The following is a 21,934-nucleotide window of genomic DNA, read 5'->3' as shown; positions in this document are numbered from 1 at the left end:
ACTACTGTGCTGAAATATAAACAATTTAAAACATTGATAAAAAACTCATAAAAATTACGATAAAAAATTAACACAATTCAGCACAAAGAATAATTTTTGTGAAATCCTCTTTTTGCACTGGATATACAAATTGAAAAAAATTTGTTAGACTTCACAGGTTCATCTTCAAGTTTAAAGATTCAGCGAAATTTTTAAAATATACTCATAATTGAATTTATTAAAAGACATTTTTAATCCTATAATGTATAAAGAGTATTTTGGTTTTTAGACTTCGATGATGTTAACCAAATTTAAAAGATAATGAAAATAATTTGATAAAAACTTTATAATATCTCTTTGTGTTATTTTGTTGCGGTGGCAGCATTAATTTTGATTGTCGTAAAAATAAACTTATGCCTCTTTAGATTTTAGTCCGTTATGTAGATTAATTCTTGGGATTTGTTAGTTGCCAGTTTGTTTAATAAGCGTACAAAAGCCATATGCATGAATGTACATACTAACATAGTACAATTACATATGTTCGTTACATACAGTGTGAATAAGAATAGTTATTACAGGAATTTGCGAATTAGATTAAATAATTTCGAATATTCAATGATTAGAGATGTAGCCCGCATATTTGAATAATTCGTTTAGTTTCTTCCGCCTTTCGTATTCGCTAAATTATGTGAAAGATTTAGCTTTTATTAAATTTAATATATGGGCAATTCCATGTCATAGTACGTGACATATGTACGCCTATAGAGTGAAATAGATTTTGCAAAATATGAGATTATCTGAAAAATAATTTGGTCTTTAGGTTCCATTCGGAGGCTACTATATTTTAAAAAATAATAAGTTCTTTCGAAACATTGTTGTCCAAAATAACATGTGAAATAAGGGAATATCGTACGTGACTTAAAACGCAAGTAACTTTGAAGTACATGTAGAAATATGCGAAAATTTGCGAATCGTGAGAGGCTTTATGTTTTCTTTTAATTTCTTACACTAAATCAAATATTTTTCCTTTACAATCTGTCATATTTAATTAAAATATTTTTAATATCGTACGTATATCGTATATTTCTGTAAATATGTACAGTGAATGTCACTTAAAATCGTACATTATCGTAGTAAAATTTTATTCATTAGTTTTAGAAAGTTGATGTTTTATTTTAAAATGCTATTTTTATATTGTGTGTGCTATTATCTATCAGAAAATATGGTATAATTTTAATTGCCCTTATCTACAAATAAAAAAATTGGGTAACACTGTCAGTGCCCAGAATATCAGCGCTTCATTTAAAATCATACAGGCACTAAAAATGGGAAAAGATTATTAGGATTATTTAATATTAAATTTTTTTTTTAATTTATAAAGTTTTAATTATAATTTAATACAAGTGTACGAATTTAAGTGAAATATGAATTTTGTGATATTCTTTAATTTTCATCAATATTTTTTTAACGAATTGAGGTTTTTTTAACTTTTTTGTTGAAATACATATTTTTTGTTCCAATTAATAAAATTACTTTTATTGCCTGTATAATTTCATAATATTAAAAAAAAAATATGTTGAACGATTTTGAGTGACACTCACTGTTTATTAGAGTTCGTTTGTGACCAGTAGCTCGTTTCTGTATTTCTCGCATCGGAAAACTTCTCACATGAAGTATGAAACAAAAAATTCCATTGTTTCTCAATGTGCGAGCAAAAAGTGTTTCTGTATTTGAATGCGAAAAGAGACAACACAGATTCTGTTCTTACTGGAATATTTCCAGTAATTAAGTGTCAAATGCAAGACAAACGTCAACGAAAGAAAGAAATTATAATAAAACCAAAACAGTGAAAGGCTAAAAAAAATTTAAAATGCCAAAATATAACAATTATGTTTTATTGGCTGTCATCATTTAAATATAAAACAAAAAGTATAGTGTGGCGCTTAAAACTGCTGAATTTAAAAAAATAATTTAGAAACACAGTTTTGTGTATTTACATGAGTATATATAATTATTTAATTCAATCTTTCCGTCCGTCCGTTTCTGAGTCGATTAAGCGATGTCCGTCCGTCCGTCTGGTCGGCTGGCTGGCTGTTCATGTAAACCTTGTGCGCAGAGTACAGGTCGCAATTTTGAAGATATTTCGATCAAATTTGCTACATATTATTTTTTCGGCTCAAGAACCAAGCCTATTGAAACTGGCTGAAATCGGTCCAATATTTCACCTAGCCCCCATACAAATGTCCTCCCGAAATTGGACTTTATCGGTCATAAATGTTAGATTTATATATGTATCTCCACAAATTCCGCTCCAAATAAGTTTTATATACACAAAATTCATGTCACCAAATTTTGTTACGATCGGTCCATAATTAGTCATAGCTCCCATATAGACCCGCTTCCGAAAATCACTTTAAAGTGCATAAATCGCTTAAAAATGTTGGTAAACACACAAAATTCAACATAGTTAACTTTAATATAGACATAAATCACACGACCTAATTTCATGGTGATCGGTCCATAATTGGTCATAGCCCCCATATAGGGCCCACTTCCGAAAATCACTCAAAAATATAAATTATTGAAATTTTAAAAGAAAATTTTTTTTTGCTCTTTTACTTAGTGTAGGGTATTATATGGTCGGGCTTGACCGACCATAGTTTCTTACTTGTTTTACACTGTTTTTGTTGCAATTCAATCGTTTCATGCGGAAAGTTTTTCGATTCGAGAAATACAGAAACGGGTCACTTCATTTGTTTTTCGGGTATCATCATTATTCTGATGGTTTTTGCGTAAATAAAAATAATGGCGTCCCATTTTTGGAAAATTTTCACTCCTTGTGGTGGTTCAAAGCACCTAAAGATGCGCCTTTTTAACACATTTTTCTGTAGAGCAAAAACTGTTGAATATATTGCAAATCTGATTTCACCAGTCAAACATTAATACAATTAATGTTTTTTAAATCCTTAAAAATAGTTCCAAAAACCCCCGACAGGGAGTGCAAATCTCATAAAAAAATAAACAAAAGAATTTTAGATTTTTTAAACATGCACGATGAAAAGGCATTTTAAGCTTAGCAAAACGGCACCAATATTTCCTTTCTATGACTAAAACATCAATTTTAATAATTTTTGATGCAGAGTCGACTGGTGAAATCATATTTGCAATATATTCAATAGTTTTTGCTATACAGAAAAATGTGCTGAAAATGCGCGTCCTTAGCTGCGTTGAACCACGCCAATTGACATTTTTTAAAAAAGGAGGAAAGCTGATGATACCCGCAAATCAAATTTTTGAAATTAACTCTAATGTACATATATGTAAACATAAATTAAAAAAAACTAAATAAATGGGGGCTATGACCAATTATCGACCGATCACCATGAACTTAGGTCGTGTGATTTATGTCCATATGAAAGTTAACTCTGTTGAATTTTGTGAGTATACCAACATTTATGCACGTTAAAGTGATTTTCGGAAGCGGGTCTATATGGGAGCTATGACTAATTATGGACCGATCGTAACAAAATTTGGTGGCATGAATTTTGTATATATAAAACTTATTTGGAGCGCAAATTGTGGAGATACATTTATGACCGATAAAGTCCAATTTCGGAAGGACATTTGTATGTTGGCTAGGAGAAATAATGGACCGATTTCAGCGAGTTTCAATAGGCTTGGTCCTTGAGCCGAAAAAATAATATGTATCAAATTTCATCGAAATATCTTCAAAATTGCGACCTGTACTCTGCGCACAAGGTTTACATGGACAGCCAGCCAGCCAACCAGACGGACGGACGGACGGACGGACATCGCTTAGTCGACTCAGAAAGTGATTCTAAGTCGATCGATATACTTTAAGGTGTTAGACTAATATTTTTCGGCGTTACAAACATCTGCACAAACGCATTATACCTTCCCCACTATGGCGGTGTAGGGTATAACAGAGTCAAATAATTGGGAGCTTAGTTTTCGCAGTAATCTTAGCATAAATCATACTAATTAAATGAAAAATTTAAATGTAGTCAGTCAGTTAAACTATTATTTTTGCCTTTAAAATTTTGTAATAAGCTCTAAGTACTTTCACATAGTAACATTTTAGTGTTTTCTCCTATTAGTTACAAGGGTTTTTGCTTTTTCAGTCGTGGTTGTCAATCACGTGGAATTGCCCATATGTTGATTTTGATTTTTTTGGATTTAGACTTTAATATTCTTAAAATCCCTAATAATAGTTTAAATAATGCAGTGGGATTATCGTGGGAATGTACAGTATTTTGTAGTGAGTGGTGCTTACCAAGCACTTATTTTTATACAGGTTGTTAATGAAGTTTAGTATTTAGCACAGCTATCTAGTGTGTTTCACTGAAAACCGAGTCGACTCCAGTCAAAGCCATTATTTTTTTTGTTCATGTTATACTAATTTATATGGTTACGATAAAATAACTCGTACATGGAGAAGTGAGCTAGCAGTTAGACTATCAAACACAAACAAATGATGTGTCGGTTCGATTTCCACACAAGGCAATATTTTTTCTGTGTTTTTTTAGCTGCATATTCTTGTTTTGAAGTACATTTAAGAACAGAAACCATGAATTTTTTCAAATCTCGAACATAAATAACTAGTGTTTCAGTCAAGTAATAAGTTGCTTCAATATTACCTGCTAGCTTGCTAGCTTGCTAGGTAAGTAAAGTTTTGTTTGCTGGGTAAGTCTTTGGTATCATTTATTTTTCGTCACATTCAACAAATATAAGTTTATATGATTTCTTTGACTGTAGTTTTGTAATATTACAATAAATAGGAAAGAAGAAAAACAACATGAAGATATAAAGTTAAGCTAAATTGACATCAAGTCAAAAAATCAAGAAAAGTTTCTGCTCCCTCTGCTATTTATACTATACACCACCATAGTGGGGAGGGTATAATGCGTTTGTGCAGATGTTTGTAACACCCACCTTAAAGTATACCGATCGACTTAGAATCACTTTCTGAGTCGATTAAACGTGTCCGTCCGTCCGTCTGGTCGGCTGGCTGTCCATGTAAACCTTGTGCGCAGAGTACAGGTCGCAATTTTGAAGATATTTCGATAAAATTTGGTACATATAATTTTGTCTGCCCAAGGACCAAGCCTATTGAAACTGGCTGAAATCGGTCCATTATTTCTCCTAGCCCCCATACAAATGTCCTTCCGAAATTGGACTTTATCGGTCATAAATGTTTAATTTATATATGTATCTCCACAAATTTCGCTCCAAATAAGTTTTATATATACAAAATTCATGTCACCAAATTTTGTTACGAGCGGTCCATAATTAGTCATAGCTCCTATATAGACCCGCTTCCGAAAATCACTTTAACGTGCATAAATCGCTTAAAAATGTTGGTATACTCACAAAATTCAACAAAGTTAACTTTCATATGGACATAAATCACACGACCTAAGTTCATGGTGATCGGTTCATATTTGGTCATAGACCCCATATAAGGCCCACTTCCGAAAATCCCTCAAAAATATAAATGATTGAAATTTTAAAAGAAAAATGTTTTGGCTCTTTTACTTAGTGTAGGGTATTATATGGTCGGGCTTGACCGACCATACTTTCTTACTTGTTTTCCTTTAACTTTTGTTGTTTTTGTTTTGTCTATAACGCTTCGCAATCAAGTACTTTATTAAACAAATTTAGTTTTTCTTCATTTCATTGTCTCTTTTCTGTGTCTTTATTTTATTGTTGTCGTCTCCTTCAATATTTTGTCCTAGTCTTTCCACACTTTTTTTTGGGATCTGTTGTTGTTTTAACTTAAAGTGACAGTTTTGTCTTTTATAGTATGTATTTCTGTCGTGTAGATTATATCTGTACACACATGAAGACTTTATCTAAATCTTAAAGATTTGCCAAAAGTAGTTCTTTGCCACATGCCAACAAACTGAGGATTATGTGTAATCGATTTAAAGGTTTGATAATGAAACAATTAACATCTGAATACATTGTTTTGCCAATGGATTATTTGAAAATGAAAAAAAAAACTATAATTTTCATAATTTTCATTTAACAAATACATAATAATTTTTACATGTTTGAAAAGGAAACAAATCAGAGGATATTTATCTACATACCAATATATATATATATATGTATAAGGTGAATTTACCTGCCTCTGTTCTTCGATATAGACAGATTTTCCAAAAGGCATAAATACAAATGTGATTGTGTAAATTGTGTAAACTTTTGGTTTGTAACACCAAAAGTTGTTATTTACATGTACCTTCGGTTAAAGCTAAAATACCTTTACCGATATAATCGTTTTATATAGAAAATCGATTAAAGAGTGAGTCAAAAAAAAACTTATACACACCAATCCAGCAAGAACTCATCCTTGGTCCAATAAATTACATATTTTTTATCACGTTAGCTTTTAAAAATATATATTATGTTTTCCAAATCATTCATTTATAACTGTTATTTCGGTCAAAATGGTCGCCAAACAAAAAAAATTTAAAACTTTAAAAAACAAGTAGGAAAGTATGGTCGGTCAAGCCCGACCTTATAATACCCTACACTAAGTAAAAGAGCAAAAAAATTTTTCTTTTAAAATTTCAATAATTTATATTTTTGAGTGATTTTCGGAAGTGGGGTTATATGGGGGATATGACCAATTATAGACCGATCACCATGAAATTAGGTCGTGTGATTTATGTCTATATTAAAGTTAACTATGTTGAATTTTGTGTGTTTACCAACATTTTTAAGCGATTTATGCACGTTAAAGTGATTTTCGGAAGCGGGTCTATATGGGAGCTATGACTAATTATGAACCGACCGTAACAAAATTTGGTGACATGAATTTTGTATATATAAAACTTATTTGGAGCGGAATTTGTGGAGATACATATATAAATTAAACATTTATGACCGATAAAGTCCAATTTCGGGAGGACATTCGTATGGGGGCTAGGTGAAATAGTGCACCGATTTCAGCCAGTTTCAATAGGCTTGGTCCTTGAGCTGAAAAAATAATATGTACCAAATTTGATCGAAATATCTTCAAAATTGCGACCTGTACTCTGCGCACAAGGTTTACATGGACAGCCAGCCAACCAGACGGACGGACGGACGGACATCGCTTAATCGACTCAGAAAGTGATTCTAAGTCGATCGGTATACTTTAAGGTGGGTGTTTTTATACCCTCCCCACTATGGTGGTGTAGGGTATAAAAATCGAATATGGACTTTCAAAAAAAAAAAAAAATAGCAAATAAATTTCATTACCTTATTTTTAAAATCAAGTTTGATAATGTTGTCTAACATTATAAATTTTTGGTTTCTTTTATTGGAGATTTCTATTCTATTTATTGTATATACAATATTTATACCCTACACCACCATAGTGGGGAGGGTATTATGCGTTTGTGCAGATGTTTGTAACGCCCAAAAATATTAGTCTAACACCCACCTTAAAGTATAGCGATCGACTTAGAATCACTGAGTCGATTAAACGATGTCCGTCCGTCTGTTTGGTTGGCCGGCTGGCTGGCTGGCTGGCTGTCCATGTAAACCTTGTGCGCAGAGTACAGGTCGCAATTTTGAAGATATTTCGATCAAATTTGGTACATATTACTTTTTCGGCCCAAGGACCAAGCCTATTGAAACTGGCTGAAATCAGTCCATTATTTCACCTAGCCCCCATTCAAATGTCCCCTCGAAATTGAACTTTATCAGTCATAAATGTTTAATTTATCTATGTATCTACACAAATTTCGCTCCAAATAAGTTTTATATATACAAAATTCATGTTACTCATAGCTCCCATATAGACCCGCTTCCGAAAATCACTTTAACGTGCATAAATCGCTTAAAAATGTTGGTATACACACAAAATTCAACATAGTTAACTTTAATATAGACATATATAAGGCCCACTTCCGAAAATCACTCAAAAATATAAATTATTGATATTTTAAAAGAAAAATATTTTTACTCATTTACTTGGTGTAGGGTATTATATGGTCGGGCTTGACCGACCATACTTTCTTACTTGTTTTTTTTTTTAAATTTGAACTTGAAAATAAATTTATTTGAGCAGTCGATTATCTGACAATTATTGATTGAATCATTTTGTATTATATACTAAAAAATGTTATTCATTCGAATAAAAATTATTTTTTTCCCTTGATTATTCGAATGACAACCCTAGCTATACCATTAATTTTTAGTTGCCAGGAATGACTAATATCTAATAAATATAAATACTAAAATTAAATTTATGTAACAAAACAGACCAAGTCAAATTTATGAAAAGAAGATAATGGTCAAATTTAATGTTTGGTAAAATCAACAGTAAGTTTTGAATGAATCCTAAATCATAAACTTCTTGAATTTAGCTTTTAAATCACATCAAATGTTTAATAAAGTGTATGAATATAAGTATAACCGATTTATAAAAACCGTTTAAACCGAAAAATTCACATTTCAAATTAACCGGTTCACAAATTGCGAAGAAAACACTGTTTTTCAGTTAACGGGGAACACCCCATACTTTTTTTGGGCCCAACCCAATATACATTATGTATGTATGTACATTTAAATTGAATTTATGTTTGCTGATTGATATTTAAAAGCCAATTACAGTTAGTTAGACACATCCATAAGCAATAATATGAATATATATCCTCATATGCATTTTCATATTTTTTACATATTAATTTCATATCAATTTTATATACCGTTAGTTTAGTGTGTAAATATGCTAAGTTCCTTATCATAAATTTTAATGGAAACACAAAAACCAGGATTTTAGAATACTGATTTTGTATTTTTTTTAATGGACTGAATACATTTTCTGATAACATTTTAACATTTTCTGTTAACAGTATAACAAGAAGTATAAAACGAAGTGGACTTAACACCTTTGCTAACTAAACCAACAATATATTAGTTTTTGCTCAATTTAATTTTTGAAAGTTTTAATTTAATTTTGTTGGAACAAATTTTATGTTGCTTCAAAGCAAATGTAAAATAATAATAAAAAATATCGTCCTGTGATTATTGAAGGACACAGTATTAATACTCTAATGTACAGTTCGCCCAAAAATTACAAAACTATCACGAGAATTAATTGAATGCGCCTTTCCAAACACTTTGGCATGATATCAGCATTATATTTCATCATTACTTTTTACCAGAGTATGAAAACAAACAAAACATTTCCAAACGTTTGCAAAATGTACAAAACAAATCAAAATTTTTATATTGTATTGTACATGAGCAAAAACAAAACAAAAACTTTTCAAGTGACAAAGAGAGAAAACGAAACGATTGGCTTTTCACTCATCTGCATTATTTAATTTACCGTTAGGGCACTGCTACACGTTCAATATATATTGTGATATTTGGATCGCGATCTGCATGCTACACGTTCAATAAATGTCGCGATACTGGATCGCGGTCAATATATATTGAACGTGTAGCAGTGGCCTTACAATCGTACATTTGAGTACAAAACAGATAGAGAAACGTATTTTTTATTCGATTTGTTTTTTTTTGTACTGTGTTCTTTATAAAGTGTAAATCAATTACCAAACGTTTGTTAAACGTTTTTTATCAGAATGTTTCAATATTGTTCTTACTCTTTTCTTTTCTAGCTGCGTACGTTTATATTAATGTACAGTTTTCGCTCATGAGCAAAAACAATACAAAACAAAATGGCACAATCATTCTCATTGTTTATGTTTGGTTTTTGTTTTACTCACTGAAAAGAACAAAACAAAACGATAGCAAACGTTTCGATTTGTTTATTTCCGTACTCTGCTTTTTACTCCTTTGATCCAACTCACGAAATACTGACGTCAAGACACAAATTTTGAGAAATGGTCTCCTCAAACAAGCTAAACTTTCATTTTAGTTGGGAACATCGAGACTTTATTTTTCTTCATACAATCAGGGTCAACTTAATATATACAGTAGTTTTCATAAAACACTTAATTTGAATGTCCTTAAATGCAGAAAAAAGAGCATCATTTAACCCTCCGTTAGTCGCAACTGATCTGGTTGATACAGAAAAAATTTTTTATTGTAAATTTTTTTAAATGTCTTAATTTTAAAGTTATTTTTTTGATAAAAATATATTTTTTACTGAAATTTTATATTGATTACTCTATTAAATACTTTGAATTTTATATTGTTTTTATGCATACGAAATAAAAAGTGAAGAGATTATTTCCAAACGCGGCTTCTTCTTTATTGATATCAATTTGATACATTGCGACTAATCTCAATTGAAAACAAGTAAGAAAGTATGGTCGGTCAAGCCCGACCATATAATACACTAAGTAAAAGAGCAAAAACATTTTTCTTTTAAAATTTCAATCATTTATATTTTTGAGTGATTTTCGGAAGTGGGCCTTATATGGGAGCTATGACCAAATATGGACCGATCACCATGAACTTAGGTCGTGTGATTTATGTCCATATGAAAGTTAACTTTGTTGAATTTTGTGAGTATACCAACATTTTTAAGCGATTTATGCACGTTAAAGTGATTTTCGGAAGCGGGTCTATATGGGAGCTATGACTAATTATGGACCGATCGTAACAAAATTTGGTGACATGAATTTTGTATATATAAAACTTATTTGGAGCGCAACTTGTGGAGATACATTTATAAATTAAACATTTATGACCGATAAAGTCCAATTTCAGAAGGACATTTGTATGGGGGCTAGGTGAAATAATGGACCGATTTCAGCCAGTTTCAATAGGCTTGGTCCTTGGGCCGAAAAAATAATATGTACCAAATTTTATCGAAATATCTTCAAAATTGCTACCTGTACTCTGCGCACAAGGTTTACATAAACAGCCAGCCAGCCGACCAGACGGACGGACGGACGGACATCGTTTAATCGACTCAGAAAGTGATTATAAGTCGATCGGTATACCTTAAGGTGGGTGTTAGACTGGGCGTTACAAACATCTGCACAAACGCATAATACCCTCCCCACTATGGTTGTGTAGGGTATAATGATTGCGACTAACGGAGGGTTAAATTAAAAATCTTGTTTATGCTTCTTTGTTGAATTTTTAGAATTTTGCTTACAAATTCTCAACAATATTAGTAAAGTAAGTGCATAAAAATACGTTTCAAAGACGAACAAAGTAAGTGACATAAGAAATGGAAAAAATAAATGTAAATCTTATTTCATTAAATTAATGTTATTAGTTTACAGCACAATGGTGTGCAGGATGGATTAAAGGTTGTTCAAATTGCTGGAATAAATTTTATTTACCGAGAAATCTGTGTTTGAAACATTTAAATAGAAGAGCTAGCAAGACATTTATTTATTTTTGTTAAATTCTAAATAATTTTAATTTTAATTTTAAAATTATATTGAAATTAATTAAATAAATTAATACTTTAATTAAATAAATTAATTAATAAATTAATAAAAATGTTATTTTAATTTTTTTATGTCCGTCATTTCAACAAATAGATATCTATGGCGTAAAATAACTAGCAGATAACTTTTTCTATCAGATAACTTGACAATAATGTCAAATCAATATCAACGTGTAAAAATTAGCAAATATTTTTACACCATCGATAACTATGCACAGATAGATATCTATGTTTTGAAATTACGGGCATTAGATCATTTAAAAGAAGCTTTTTTGAAAATGTTTTATTATTATTTTCTTTTTTTCTTTTTAGATCTCCTTGAATATTTCGATTTATATGTAGAGAACATATTTAAAAAAAGCTGATAATATTTCTACACTGTATTGAATATACTTTAAAATTCATAAACAATTTGATTTTTTCTTATTGGGTGTATTACTTAAAAATGCGGAATTTTTAAACATATTTAGCCTTTATTTTAAAACATTTGTACAATATAAATTTATTTTAAAGTATTCGCCATTTTTAGCTATGGACTTTTTCTATCTTTCTGACAACATATGGATTTCGTGCCAAAAGAACTGCTCATCTTTTGAGGCCAAGACCAAATCAAACTCTGTTCCAAAGTGAACCATATCCCAGGACAGCGTTTTGCATCCATCGAAACAAATATTAGCCGCACGGTCTAAAGTTTTGATTTTTTTTTTATTTAATTGAAATTATTATTACAACTTACGAAAAACATTACTTTTATAGTTCTAATCAATAGTTATGAATTTATGAACCTTTTCCGAAAACCCTTCCATTAAGGTTTTTATAGTGTTTTCTGTCACTTTGTTTGAACAGGTTGTTGTCCGTCCATCTCCGTTTAAAATCGACCAAACATTTGGACACCTTTTTTGTACTCTTCAATTCTATTTTAACAGAGTCCAATATTTTTAGTATAAAATTTTACTTAAATTTCCGTGCTCTGTCTTTGGCCTCTAAATTTTTAGCCGATTTCATGTCAGGAACTTGTTTGTTTTGAAACCTGCATTGGCTATAACTTTTCGTTCCAAATAGTCCGAGTAATTAGCTAACCGGACTGCTTTCATACCGGACGTGTTGGGAGCTCTTTTGAAAATGATTTCTATTTATTGGCTTTAGAAATATCATGTGGACCATTCCTTCTATCAGAACCAGGTTTTCTATCAACGGACAAGTTCTCCTGATACTGTTTAATAACATTGTAATCAGTTTGACGGCAGAACTTTTTTTGTTTGGCAAACTTTTTGTAGGACCAAGATGGGTTTTGTTGAAAATATTTAATAATTTTGGTACGCACTTTTTTATCGTCACTCATTTTAATCAGATTAAGAACAAATGAACATAATTGACATTAAACGCAATAACTGACATTCTTTACAAAGGTAACTTGATAAAAAAAAATCAAATAATACTTGGGTTAAAAGTTTTAAGGAAAAGCGTGTGTAAAGGTTTTTTCGATCTCAGTCCATAAATACTTTTTAACAGGTGGCCTAGCGTTTTCATGATGGAATATTACGGTTTCATGTTTGGCCGCATATACTGGCCATTTTCAGCCAATGCTTCAAACGAATTAGTTGCGCTCTGTACCGGTTCACCATGAAGATCTGGCCAGATTTTAGCAGCTAATAATATATATGACTTAGCTTTCGATTCGGCTAGTTCCGGGTTATCGTAATGGATCCATTTTTCATCACATGTAGTGTCGCGGTGATTTTCTTTTCTAACGTTCAAGCCTAATTTCGGACATGTAAAATCGTCTTTCAAGGTCTCTCGGCTTCATTTTGTATGGTACCCAATTTCAATGCTTTTTGATGAATCCTGCTACTCGCTAACGTTTTGAAATTACTGCCTGAGTAGCTCCAAATGAATTGCAAGCTCTTGTTGAGTCTTATAATCATCTTCATGGAGTAATGCCTCCAACACTTGGTCTTCAAACTTTTTTGGCTGGTCTTGGCGATCTTTGTATTCCGTGTTAAAATCATCACTTCTGAACTACACAAACAATCTCTCGAATTGTTGAAACCAATTAAAAACACATCCACCATAAGCTTTGTTCGGTGTGCATCAGTGGCCATTTTTTTCAAATTAATAAAATAAAACAAAACTTCCAGTACATGACGTTTTGTTGGCAAAAAAATTCGAAATTTTCGAAGCAAAAAAAAACTTGGTAATTGCATAAATGACAGATACATATGTATAGATATGATAGTGCAAATCCCGCATTTTTAAGTCATACTTCCAATAATTTTTAAGTTGATGTATTGAATTTGTCTCAAATAAAAGTAAAATTATTTTTTTAAGAATCCCTATGATTTATAGATTATTTAAACATCTTCAAAAAAATTTCGAAAATATTTTCGAATTTTAGCATTTTCGGGCTACGAGAACTGGTTAAAAATTCAGTAATTAAAAATGTATTTAAACAACAAAAGAACAGAATGAGACATACAAAAAGTAACAATAAATAGTAGAAAAAATAAAAAAAAAATTACATTTATTTTTTAGGTTTTTTAGTAGGTAATAAAAAATCGGTATTTTTTTTAAAAAAAAGTTAAAACTGCCGATTTTGTATTACCTACTAAAAAAGACGTTATAAATAAAAGTTGACATAAAGTAAATCCATGGTAGGCGTTCATATTGTTCAGGTTACGATGATTTTCGTCAAACAACGCGAATGTGAACAAAAGAGCGTAATAGAGCGTAAAAATACACACAATTCATTCAGTTTCTTGATGTTGTTGTTGTTGTTTTTTACCCAAAAGAGCACACAAATTAAATGCCTCTTTTTGCCTACCAATGAAGTAAATTTTTTTACTTTTTCTAAAATTTGGGAGCCTCGAAAATGCCTTTTTTATATGTCGTAGTTTATATGCGAAAGCTATCGAAAAGTCGATGGCACAATATGGATTGATAAATCGATAAATAAAAACCAGAACACTTAAGAAAAGCAGAATGACATATTGAACCAACATTTTTAGGATGAGATAATGATATCAACCATTGTTTGTGTGATGGAGAAATTGTTTGGCTTCTAAGAAGTCATAAAGTTCTCTTCAACTGCCTTACCTGATGATCATCTGAATCTTTGTTTTCAAATATAAAAAAGTATTTAACGTTTTCCAAAAAGTTTAACTTTTTCATTACTTATTAAATCCCTTCATTACGAATACAATTTGAAAAGGTTAACATATACAAAAGTAACCTCCTCATGGGTTTGCCAAAAGTTTTGTTGTCATTAAAATTGTTTTCTTTTTGTTGTAAAATGTAAACTTTACATTCTTGTCCGAAACATATTCATTTTTATTGAAGTTTTGCGATTTCAAATTTCCGGTGTCACTATGAAATATGAATTCTGTCATACGCTCAAGCATACTGATGACAAAAAGGTTTCGGGCGCCAAATAGTTTCTGTTTGTAGTTAATTATATACGAAAAATAAATCAATGAAAATGCAAAACATCGTAATTAGTTGGTAATATTTCTGTATCCTTTGTTTGGTTGTAGCTTTGGTTAATTTTAGCTTGAATACCTAACAGACATTGTAAAGTTTGCAAATTTTCACATTATCGGTGGCCATGTGAATACGTGTTTGTTTTGTTGCCGTTGGTTGGATGTTGCAACATTTTGAATAGCGTAATTACAATAATAAGTACTTTTATATTTTTGTGCGTTTCAGCAAATTGTTTTATTGAAAGGATACAAAACTTCCTTTATTTTCTTAATAAAACAGTAGCTTTCATGGAATCAGATTATTGTAACAAGATGCTACAGTCGGAGTTTATAATCGTCATGACCATCAACACTATTTTATGATGTTTATGACTCAAACAAGCTGAAAATAAATAAAATCATTCAACCGCTGCACTTTGGGGCAGAAGGTTACAAAAGTGGCGATTAATTGAAAATTGGAACGAGATGAAAATATACAAAATTAGAAACCATTTAGGTATTTGTGTTTTTCTGTAAGTGTTGCAAAAATATTATAATTTTTCACATAATCACACAGACTTAGATGTGCCTTTGGTCATGGAGGAATTTAGAAAAGCTAGTGAAGCTTATTTGTCAAAATTACATCATCATCCGAACCCGCTCGCAAGTCTACATGCAGTAACTCAAAACCAGGGACCGTAACGGTTATAAGTGATATGAAAAAGTTTTCTAACAGTTATTTTGTGACTTTAAAAATAAAAACATTCATCTAAAACAGTTATTATTCAACGTAAAAATAAAAGTTCGCATGAAACTCTTAAAAAATGAGCTTTAAATAGTCGTCATAAAAATTCTTTTTTTTTCCCTTCAGAAAATAAAACTCATTTTATGTAAAGCTTGCCGCTGGTCAGATCATTTCAATTTGTAAAGCACTTTGCATTTCAATTGAATAAATTGTCTTTAAAAAAATCAAGTGTAATTTTAATTTGTTATTGGTTGATTCCTATATTAAATTGTGGTTGTTTTTTTTATTAAACAAATAAATTACTACAAACATTATTTCAGATAGACTCGATAAAGAAAGATACTGAAAAATACCAGGAAATAAACGAAAAGAGTTTTATTTTCTGACGGTAAAAATAAAACTCCTCAAATGAGTTGTTTTTATGACGGCTATTTAAAACTCTTTTTTTAAGAGTTTCATGCGAACTTTTATTTTTACGTTGAAAAAAATAACTGTTAACTATGGAGTTGAGATAATATTTTTAATATGGCACGTCAATACGAATCTATTGGTATATAACCGTATGGGTCTCCGTTGACTCTAACATAAAGAGTTTTTTATTTAAAATTTTCTTGATAACCGTTATTTACGGTCCTTGCTTAAAACAGATCAAGGCTACGTAGAGCTGATTGACCATTCATCTAATTTGAGATAAATTTGAAAAATATGATTCTCAGCTGAGAGAACAATAATTGTTTTAGTTATAAGATTTAATTACTTATTGTAAGGTCTAGACTCTAAACATTAAAGGCATTAAGCGCCATTTTTGACTTGTTTTATTCCAACGCGAATTAGTTAGAAAAATCTACTCCTTGACTACACTGAAATATAAATTAAACTTTGACAAACATATTGTCTGTGACCTAGGGTTCCTAATCTTCCCGGGAGGAAATTAAAAAAACCCTTCATTGCCGGGAATTCCCGGGAACTTTTTAATACTGAATTAGACCAAAAACCAATCAAATTGTTTTGGAATAAGTAGTCTTAGAATTTTACCAGCGTTTTAAAAGAAATATAAAATAACTCTATTTGGTTGTACAATGTTGGTCCAACTCTTTAAGAGTTTATACTTTAATAGTGGCATTTGATATACATATCTTGTCACACACGTAGTCTTAGTCGGTGTAAAATCAATAAATTATATTATTTTAGTAAACAACTTACGAACTCCGACAATGTTAAATTAGGAAAACATGCGTAGGTCGCTTCGAAAGAGACATTTCGCAAATCAGATTCTTTATAAACAAATTTAAACCACTATTATTATTATTATTATCTTCTCTAAATATGAATATCCTTAGAAGATGTATTGTTAAGAACACACAGTTTCAATTTGAGTTATTCTAAATGATCAAATTGATCTGCTGTGGCTTAAGAATTGTAGTTGAGTGACAAAAATTATTTTATTTCAATATACTTCATTACCAACTACCTGTTGCTAGAATCGAAACAAAATTATATATATAATGGAATCATTCGATTAGAAACAAATTTGGCCATTATAGCAAATCAGAATATTGCAAATTTAAGAAGTAAACATATAAAGAAATTCCCGAAAAATCCTGATAAAAATTTCCAGAAAATTTCTTAACAAATATTCCCGGGAATTCCCGGAAAATATTTCCCGTGTAGGAACCCTACTGTGACCTTAGGATAAAGCCATTTAACATTTTAGTTTTAATAATAAAAATGCTACCCAAAAAAAGTAATGCACAAAATACGACCATCTTTTAGTTTATAAAACTAAAATCCTTTGGGCACATTCAACCAGTACCTGTCTTCCTCAGTGTGGGCATTAGGGTGGCCTTTATATAATTATATAATGAGACTTTTAGATATTTGGAGAAAATGTTAGCAAAATTGGATTATTTTAAAGGATTGCACATTTTATTTGAAGATTGGAGTTTTGGGTCAAAGTAGCAACATTTTCAATATAATATTTAATTTAAATTGAATTTCATTTACCAATGGAGGCATAATACAAACATAATCATAAAATTTGATGAATTTATGAAATCCTAAATTTTCGAAATTTGTTTGGAATTTAATAATAAATGGTAAACAATTTTTTACTGACTTTAATAACTACGAATTGTGTATTCAAAATACTTGTATAAAATTCAGGCTTTTTGTTAAAAATGTGTCAAAATCGATTCTTTAAAAAGAATCTCGCAGATAATCTTCTCATTTTTACCACGGAAAATCGCAAAAGTCCAATATAAGAACCAACCTATTGCACACGTTTCATAATAAGAGCGCTAGGTAAAATGCTTAAACAGTAAAACAAGTGGCAATGTTTATTTTTTTAATATAATTTAGAACAAGTAAGAAAGTATGGTCAGTCAAGCCCGACTGAGCACAAACATTTTCCTTTTAAAATTTCAATAATTTATTTTCGTGAATGATTTTCGAAAGTTCAACTTATAAGGGAGCTATGACTAATTATTAGGGTATTCAATCGATTAACCGTTAATCGGTTAACCGATTAATTTTGGACGGTTAACTGTTCGAATAATATGAAATTGACAATTTTCAAATAACAAATAAACCGATTAATTTGTGTCGATTAACCGATAAACCGAAATTCCTTTTTTTGCACTTAAACATTTTTTTTGGTATTTTATTTTCCGTTTCATTTCAAATACAAATTAAAATTAGATATTTTTTGAACATCCAATAAACATGATTAGTGAGTATGTATAACAACTGACATATTTAATTTACGTGTTTTGAAACTTTGTTTGTATTTACATGTATAGACGAAACTTTTTTTAAATGAGTCTTTTATCATAACTAAACGAATCTATTAAATTAATCAAAATCTAAAACAATCCAAAAAGGAATATTCTTTATCATGCTTTTGATTTCTCCAACATATACAATCAGCGAGAGAGTTTTTTCCAAGAAAATCTTTATTAAATCTGAAGAAAAAAATCTTTTAAATTATATTCTTTTTATAAAAGATTATTTCAGAAGATCTCACTAAAACCCTAAAAAACTCACATATCGCTCATTTGCTGCAACAACGTAATAATTAAAAAAAAGTCGTTTCCAAAAAATATCTTTGAATATTTTATGACATTTTACTATTTCTTATATAAAATTTCAACAAATCATGCGATTTCAGAAATATAAATAGTAGATGTTAATATCTTTCTAATCTGTATTTAACCCAAATTTTTACTTATGAAATATACGAGAAGACATGAATTTTAATTTTGATGTTTACAACAAAAAATAATTGATTTTTTTGAAAACTATATGAAAGATTATAGATCAGCGAATAATTTGTATTACTCAGTTCATAAAACACGGATATTGAGTTATGACGTTATTGCAGCAAATAGGCGATATGTTTACAAAAATGATCTCAAATACCTTATTTGCTGTTTTTTATGTTTTTGTACACAAAATTCGTTGTTGTATTTTCAATTTAAAATGAAAATAGAAATTATTCGGTTAATCGAATAATTTTAAATTAACCGATTATTAACCGATTAAATCTAAACCTCGATTAATTATTTGCTCGATTAACCGATTAAACCAGAAACCCGATTAATTGAATACCCTACTAATTATGGACCGATCGTCATGAAGTTAGGTCGTGTGATTTTTGTCTATATGAATCTTAATTTTGCTGAATTTTATGTGGATATCAAAATTTTTAAGAGATTTATGCTCGTTAAAGTGATTTTCGGAAGTGGGGCTTATATGGGAGCTATGGCTAATTACATATGTATCGGATCATCAACTTATTTGAAGCGAAATTTGTGTAGATACCTATACAAATTAAATCGTTTTGTCCGATAAATTGCAATTTCGATAGGACATTTGTATGAGGGTTAGGTAAAATAATGGACCGAAAAAATAATATGTACCAAATTTGATGGAAATATCTTCAAAATTGCGATCTATTCTATGCGCACATGGTTTACATGGACAGCCAGACGGACGGACATAGTTTAATCGACTCAGAAAGTGATTCTGAGTCGATCGGTATACTTAAAATTTTTGGGCGTTACAAACATCAGCATTATACATTCTCCTCTATGGTGGTGAAGGGTATAATGAATACAAAGTATAAAAGGAAATAAATTCACAAGAGTTATTAATTTTTCCCCGGAATTGAATAATTCACCCAATCGATTTTTCCAGCGTTATCATTTATATTGAGAAATTTTATAATTAATTAATTAATTAATTGCTTTACTTTAATTTTTCCTTGAATTCAGGCAACATCAATGATTCGTATTCGTTTGTTTACTGCTAATAATTGAAGCTTGTTTCCCACTCATATGCAATTAATATTATTCACATTGATGCTCATTTCCTTATATGTATGTATGTATCTTCTCTCACCTGCAGACATTGATATGAAATGTAATTAAATATATACATTCACAACGATGCATCGCAATGTAAAAGATAATAAGTCAACTCGATTATAGCGAAAATTATTCAAATAATTCAAACAAATTTTAAATTAACAATTTTTTAAATTTCTTTAGAAAACATTTCGCATCATTATTAATAACAGACACTTTTGTAAAATAGTACTACAAATAACACAGGAAAAATCTTTCTATTAAGACCGTAACAATGCTGTGCTTTGCTACCTTTTTTATCCATATGAAGAGAAAATAGAATCGTACTTGCAACCGAATTTGTAGCCAACCGAATGATTCGATCTTAGTGACTGAATTTTACAATTGTGGCTACAAAATTTCAGAAGGGGTAACAAAAGTTTGGTTGCTTAAATCGAAATATATCCAAAAATATTGCCAAAAATCGAGATAGTCGTGGTTTTTAGATAATATGGAGGATTTCATGTCATGAGAAAAAACATATGTTTGGTTAAAATGTCAAATTTTGACCCCCTCTAACTCAGAGAGTTCTTGACCGATCTTTTTGAGAAATTGTGTCTGAATTACTATGCAATAGGACTAACTTTGGTCCCGATCGGAAGACATCGATTTCATAATTTGGTTCACTTGACGAGTATGTAAGTATATACCCTTAACACTCATGGTGAAGGGTCTACAAATACACTATTCTTGGAAAGCATCTTTCATTGTGTTGTATGGTAACTTATTAGTTTCATATTTAGAAAATAAAACAGTTTCAAAGTAAAATGCTTTATCATATTTATCTCCTCTTAGGACAATCTAGCTGGGGGCCAACTACATCTACATCTGTGGTTTCACATTAATGATAGTAAAAATGTAATAATATTTATAAACTTTGGATGCCATTTTCGCTTTTCCTACCTGTAATTGTATATTTTTTTTGTGTTTCTTTTCTGTTTATGTATTTTAATTAATCATAATAAAATATTTAAAAAGATATTCGTGCTTATTACACTCATATTTTACCTGAATGGATGAGTTTCAACTTATAGCACTGACCAGCCAGCAACGCTTAAGGCTGAAATGAAAACAGAAGAAATTAAAGGAAAATAAGCAACAGCAAAAGGTTAATAAAAGAAAAATAATGACATGCAATATCTTTTTTTTTATTATTATTATTGTATCGATGCGAAATAATTATTAAATATATTAGTAACAATAAAAGCTAAAGAAATATTAACAATATTTCAAGCCATCTGTCCACAAAAGTAATCAATCATTTATATCTTATATATTGTTATATTGTATTTCTAAGATTACATATACATTATTGTGACCCTAATATTCAGATATTCGCTACTCCCAAGGTTAACCCTCTTATTCAAAAATCACAACAATTTGTTGCAAAATCGACTGTTTAGAGGTTGCACATTTTATTAAAAGGTTCTAATAAAACCTAAATAAACTTCTATTAGAATCATTTCAATTTAGCGGATTTCGAAGAAATTTAGTTTTTATCATTTTTATCATAAATTTGTTAAATTTTTTTAAAATATTTTGTTATATTTAATTTCAGATTGTTTGTTTAGGTTGCTAATTTAAAATTTCTAGGACTTTGTTAACCCTTTGATATCTGGAGTCAAAATTGTCCATGATAGCAAGATTATAGAGGTCTACACTCAAAATTATTAAAAATATAAAATACATGAAATTTCCTTGTTAAGAACAATTGGACCATGACTATTAAAAATACAAGAAAGAAAGAGAAATTTTAGTTTGTTTGCATGTATGAGTAACAAATAAAATAGACACCTGCTTCGTTGAATGCTGACAAGCAACTGAATCAAGACGTATTAACAAGGTGAGTGTATAAAATCAGTTGTTTCTTAATTCGCTGTGTTTTAATGTACATCTTCTGTCAAACTATGTTTATGTTTACATTTGATATTTTAATTCGCAGTGATTTTGACATTTACCCTAC

The 21,934-nt window shown here is 30.1% G+C and overlaps 1 long non-coding RNA gene across 1 annotated transcript in view; it reads right to left on the bottom strand.

Annotated features, from left to right (window-relative positions):
* Window positions 1-21,034, bottom strand: part of LOC135953444 (uncharacterized) — a 113,604-nt gene extending 92,570 nt beyond the window's left edge. The window contains exon 1 of the long non-coding RNA XR_010576212.1: window positions 20,980-21,034. This is a non-coding gene — a long non-coding RNA (uncharacterized LOC135953444). The remainder of the gene's footprint in view (window positions 1-20,979) is intronic.
* Between the last annotated feature and the right edge of the window lie 900 nt (window positions 21,035-21,934).

The sequence above is a fragment of the Calliphora vicina genome, chromosome 3 (assembly GCF_958450345.1).
Source record: "Calliphora vicina chromosome 3, idCalVici1.1, whole genome shotgun sequence".
NCBI lineage: Eukaryota > Metazoa > Arthropoda > Insecta > Diptera > Calliphoridae > Calliphora > Calliphora vicina.
This window is presented reverse-complemented; position numbering and strand designations above follow the sequence as displayed.